The sequence below is a fragment of the Melospiza georgiana genome, chromosome 11 (genome assembly GCF_028018845.1).
Source record: "Melospiza georgiana isolate bMelGeo1 chromosome 11, bMelGeo1.pri, whole genome shotgun sequence".
NCBI lineage: Eukaryota > Metazoa > Chordata > Aves > Passeriformes > Passerellidae > Melospiza > Melospiza georgiana.
In genome coordinates, this window is record NC_080440.1 from 2728867 (window position 1) to 2734866 (window position 6000).

Sequence of the window (6000 nt, forward strand, 5' to 3'; positions counted from 1 at the left end):
TTTCATTCTCCACCATTTAGGGTGGTTCTAGGGTGGGCTTTGTGCCAGCAAAGAACCCACGATCTGTAACAAAACTGAATTTCTACTTTGCTGGACAAATACACCAAAAGAAATTGTGGCATCTTGGTGGGTTGCTAAGCAACCCAGAGCTCCAGTGTCACTTGTTTGTGATCAATTCAAGTCATTCACAGGGCTCTGAAGCACCAGCTCAGGAATTCCAACAAAATCTGTGCCTTGGGAAAGCCAGGGGGACTTCCTGACACACAATAACACTTTCTTTCCTCCAAGATAAACTTTGTAGATGTTCTTTTGATCTGTGTGATGTGTTAATCCATTATTCTGAACGTACTGCTAATGGGAAAAGCTATAATTAACCAACTACAGCATTGTAATGCGTGCAAGATAAACTGATCTAATTAGTAGTGTTTAAAGTAGTCCCTGTCCTCTCCCACCGGGGAAAGGAGCAGATCCTTTCTGATCACAGGAGCAACTGTCCCCGGCATCGTTTCATGTAAAGAATAAATTCCTTTTTGTTCCATTTCCCCCTCCCAAACAGAAGTGATGAAGTAAATTTTTACTGGCAAACAAGGTGGCCCCAGTCCAAGGCACTCGAGGTACACATGCAAGCTGTGAATAATGCAATCTTTCTTTTAAATAAGGCTTATCTGTTGGCTTTCTTGGGGTGAAGAAGTGCACTGTTATACTTTCATGCATGAAGTTTAATTACTGAAGTAACTCATGCTAAATGCCCACAATGGTTGCACTCACTGAGTTAAATGTATATTGCTGAAGCAATATACATTTATTATGTACAAATAATAAAGTCTCTTTATTTCAGCATTATATTCAAGATTCATCCCATCCCTATTTTGATAAAAAAACTATAACAAACAGGAAGAGTTTAAAAACAAATTGGTTTCCAAGCTGTGTGCTGCATATGGCAGAATTTCAACTCCTTGATTGCCGGCAGGTGTTTTTTTACTGAAGATATTTAATGATAATTTCATATACACTGGGCAGTATTTCTAAAGAAATTACCTCCTACAAATCTCGGTGTCCTATCCTGTGCATCTCATTTTAATGTCACATGATCTGGACTTGTAGTTCCTCTGCAAGCCAGACTCCACTGACAGCAGATGCTCAGCCTAAATGAGCACCAGAAACTGGTGAACCGGAATTTCCTAATTTTTGATTAATTTTTAATGACCCATTGAGAGAGAGAGAGGGCTTTATTTGGCTTGGGTTTTTTAGAAACACAATGAAAATCTATTAGTTTTAAGGCAGGGAGAAGTGTTAACACAGCAGGAGTTGTGCACTCTGGTATCTCTTATCAGAAGATAAGCAGAGGCACGTGGGAAGCAATGGCCAGAGGGTGGCAAGCACAGCTCCAACGAGGGAACATTTCACGTTCAGAAACGGCCAAAAAATACATATTTATTTAAAGTACAGCTTTTCACCTCCTCTCCTTTCCTCGGACCTGGCTCTAAAGTCATAACATTTATTATTTCTTGCTTGTGGAATTGGGATTTGGGGGAGCTACACAGCACTTATGAACTCAGTCACACCGAACCCTTGGCAATGACACAGAAATGCCACCTGTCACCACACTGGTGAAATATTCCAAACCCACATTTCAAGCAAAAGTATTCCCAGGTAGTGCTGAACACCTAATCCAACAAAACAGAGCTCGGCTCCATCCTACCCCAAAGGAAGCCAAGCATCCCCAAGGATGGAAGCGGCAGATGCAAAGCCCACGTACATTTGCCGTGTCTGACCACAGGAACGCAGAATCTCCTTGGGCTGCGTTGCCAAGCTCGCCGATGCTCTCCGATCGTGCAGCACCAATCGATAACGCACACAGCCCAGCCACCGAGCCCAGCCATTCCCGCAGCGCTGCACGGGCAATTACAGCGCTTCCCAGGGAAAAAACACCAACAACCTGGGCACCGCGGGAATTATTGAGGAACTGCAGCGAAAGCACCGCAAATCCTCTCCGAAACCATTTGGGAAGCTGAAACAAGTGTCCGCCAAGATGCAGGACATCAGAATGGCAAACTTGAGCCCACCTAAAGCAGGACGGGACTGACACAGCAACCCCCAGGCGAGCCCACGGACCATGGCTCTGTCCCCTGGACCCTCCGTGCTGTCTCCTGGCCCTGTCCTCTGGTCAGTGGGTCTGTGCCCTGGTCCGTGGGTCTGTCCCCCGGTCCCTCCGCGCTGTCCCCTGGACCATGGCTCTGCCCCCCGGCTCCGTCCCCCGGACCTTCCGCGCCATCCCCTGGCTCTGTCCCTTGGTCCGTGGCTCTGTCCCCCGGTCCGTGGCTCTGTCCCCCGGCCCCGCAGGGCTCCGCACCCCGAAACTTCCCGCGGGCAGCGGCTCCTCCGCCCGGGGACCCCAGTGCGGGGAGAAGGGGCCGGACCGGCTCCCCGGGACCCCCCGATCCCCCCCGCTCGCCCCGAGCCCGGCTCCGCTTCCCATGGCTGCGGGACCAGGTGCGGTGCCGGCAGCAGGAAAAGCAGTTTCCGAACCAGAGCGATAATAATAATAATAATAATTAAAGAGCGCTTTGGGAGCCGGGCAGGGCGGCCCCGAGGCCGGACACCCCCGAGCCCTCCCGCTGCCCCGCCGTACCTTGAGCCCGAGGGGTCCCGGTGGCGGCGGCGGCTCCGCAGCCCCGTCCCGGCGCTCCGGATTAATCGCTCCACCCCGAAAAGGAAAGAAAAAAAAAAAAAAAAAAAAAAAAAAGGGGAGGTAGGTGGGGAGGGAAGGAGGGGGAGCGGAAAAACCCAACGCAACCACCCCAAAGCCAGCCCCGCTCCACACCCACGAGGAGGGAGAGGGTCCCTCCGTGACTGGCATCGCTATCTCCTCCGGCGGAGCTTGCGGGCAGCCATGGCAACGAGCCCCGCGCTCCCCACGGCCTCCCCCGGGCCACGGCCACCCCCGCCCGGCCCCGGCCCCGCTCCGGCTCCCACCTGCCCGATCCGAACCCCTCGGCCGGAGCCGGCGGCGCCTCCGCTGCTGCGGGCGGCACCTGCGGGTGCAGGAGGGAGGAGAATGGAGCGAGGGGAGCCCCTGCCCGCCCCCAGCCCGGGGGGCCGTCCCGCAGCCGGGCAGGTGCCCCCAGGGCCGGGCAGCCCAGAACCGGGCCGGGAGGAGCAGAACGGAGCGGCCGAACCGAGGGGAACCGGGATGCTCGGATGCTCTCGCTCCGCCGAAACCCGGGCGAGGAGAGCGAGGCGCTGCCGGGGAAGGGACGGTCCCCGCCTGCTCTCACCCCTCTCTGGGGTGCGGAATTGTCGCTGCTTTTCAGAGGAAAGGATGGAGATTATGAAAAGCGCAAGAGGGTTTAGCCCTTCCTCCCTTACCCCTACTAAACCCTCATGTACCCCATCATCCCAGCAGCAAATCTCAGAAAAAACCCTCTTTTCCTCGGTTTGTCTGGTTTTTATTTTGGCGAATGCCCCCCGTGTGCAGTACATGACCACAGGCCCAGCTCAGGTTCACGTGTGTGCTTGGGCACCCGGACTCTGCCTGGGCGCTTCGTGCCCCGAGCCCCGCGTGGAACGTGCTGAATATTTCAGTGATTGGTAAAGACAGTCGTCACAAACCTGCCAGTCATTGTCTTAAGCACCCCGTCCCAGAGGTGGGGAGGGTCAGACAGAACCATTTCCATGAGGGCTCGGACTCCTCAGACGTTTCTTGACCTTTGGGTGCTCCTCTTTTCTCTGAGCCTTGGCTAATGCAATGAACAATTACCACAGAGTAACATTCACGGGCATTAAACCATAAACCCACCCTACCGAAGCACAGTGGCACTCCCGGGGATTATTAGCATTTGGGTTAAAGATTTTTGGGGCAGTGGCAATTGGAATTTGTGTGGATGTACTGGCCAACTGTGTTGTTTATCTGCTGCAGGTTTAAGCAGGTGAGCTTGCCTTTTGGAAGAGGAGTAAATAATGAAATTTAAGGGAAGGCGTTATAAAGATGTCAGTAAAAGAAAAAAATATCTGAAAAGTAGAAGGGAAAAGGGCAGAATAGTTTAATGTATTTGTTAAGTAAATGCAAAACAGTTCAAGCAATGGCAAGTTTGGAGTCATGCAGTCAAGCAATTAATAGATAGAATTTTTATATTCACCTATGCATGAGCGAGCTGGCACCAATATAAATGCATGGAGCAGAGCATGGAAGGTGCTGAGGAAGCTCTGAAGTTGGGCAGATTTCTGTGTGGCAAACACCCAGACCAGGGCACACCAGAGGACTGGGAATCCTCCTTTGGATCCTGCCCTCCATGCCAGACCCTGAATTGAGTCACTGTTCCATCCAAAGACAGTCAAATGTTATATTTACAGCACATTGCTTTCCAAAGCAACCAACAGCCAAGCAACAGACCTGTGCCCTGTGAGGGGAAACTCAGGAAATAAAGGACAAGGAGGCAGCTCCAGAGGAATGTCTGAGGGCTGCCCATGGATTGAAAAGCCATTTGGGCCAGCAGAGATTCACTCCAATCCAGAGGTCTGGGGATTCACTGCAGCCTTGGCAATCAATAACTGGAAGTGCCAAGGGTGGGAAGCTGCTTGTCTGGGAGCAGAGATAAGAGAGCTGGGAGAGCCAGGGAGAGCTGGCATTGCCCCTGCTGCCATTGCCAGGAGCATGAAAAGTACAACCAGGGACTCTCATTCACCCTGTTGGAACCCTGGCTGCTGAGAATTTTAGATTTTCTGTGTTGAAAGGCACCAAACCTCAAGGGAACACTGCATTTGACCTGAGGCCGTGGAGAGGGCTTCCAAAATTGATAAATCTGGGATTGTGGGTGTGGAGTTTGAATAGAAGTGTGTAATATCACATGGTGGAAAACTTGGAGTTTAAGGTTTTAAAGTACAGCAACTAGGCCTGATCAAGAAGAGTTTAATGTAGGGTGTGAAAGTTTGAGTATTGGGAAGTATAGAATATATTGCTATAGTATAGCAATATATAGAGAGCTAAGATGGAGGTTTTAGGGTGGCTGATCCTTTTCCTTCACCTTCTTTTCCATGGGTTTGGGTGGTATCTTTAATTGGGCAGAAAAGTCCACATTGTGAGACATGGGTGATTAGTTGTTGAGTTAAAAGTAAAAATAATTTGGGTGTCATTTCTTAATTGGATAGTTTTTTCTTAAAAGACCTTGTAGAGATTAATACAGGGCCATTTTGTAGCTTTTTGTAAGACTGTAACATAGATAAGAGATAACAAACACCTGAGTCTGATCACAACATCAACATCCCCCTGCCCTGGCAGTGCCGAGCCCCACCTGGCATGCCTGAGCAGCCCCAGGAGTTTCCAGGCTGATTTTTGCAGCAGAAAGAAGAGAGGCACCAATTCCATGACCTGCAGAGGCTGCTGCCAAAATCAGCTTCCAGCTGCCCATCCCAGTGCCACACAGGGAGGGGAGCTGGGCTTGCACAATGCAGCCACCCCTCAGACCTTCATCTCCCTGCTTGGCTGGGCCAGATTTTAGATCCTCCCTGTCAATGGGATCCTCCCATGTTCAGGTTTGAGGCCATAACATGGAAAGCATTAAATGGTTTTAATCCTTCACAGAATCATGCACAAAGTTTTTCTTCTTCTAGGAAGCCAGCTGATGGCAAAGCCCTAGAGTGCAGCAGCTTCCCCAGAGCTGCCCTACATTGCAAAATAAAATAAAATGTGTTCCTGTTAATAATAATAATAACATGGCACTAGTTAAATCTATTTGAGAATAGGGTTTGCCTTAAGTAAAGTGTAAATAGACACAATCAATCGTGCCTCACATCTCACTGGGCTATGAAATGGGGCAAATGTCGTGGCACTTAAGTCTGCACCAAACAAAAATAAAGACAGAGAAGCTCAGTGTGGTCCTCTCTGCATCTCACAAAACTGCTCTTTATTTTGGGATTTCCTGCTGAAAATCAAGGCGCCTTTTCATCAGACCCTCTGCTTGATGTGAGGATGAGACAGCAACACTGCTGGAAACACTGGAA

The 6000-nt window shown here is 50.3% G+C and overlaps 1 protein-coding gene across 5 annotated transcripts in view; it reads right to left on the minus strand.

The window, feature by feature from the left end:
• The window catches only part of CHL1 (cell adhesion molecule L1 like), a 125174-nt gene extending 121968 nt beyond the window's left edge, over positions 1–3206 (minus strand). For 4 of the 5 annotated variants that reach the window (XR_009115062.1, XM_058031957.1, XM_058031960.1 and 1 more), the window contains exon 1: positions 2977–3206. The gene's annotated coding sequence lies outside the window, so the exon portion shown is untranslated. The remainder of the gene's footprint in view (positions 1–2976) is intronic. The other variant, XM_058031959.1, reaches the window with a different exon arrangement.
• Positions 3207–6000: the final 2794 nt, after the last annotated feature.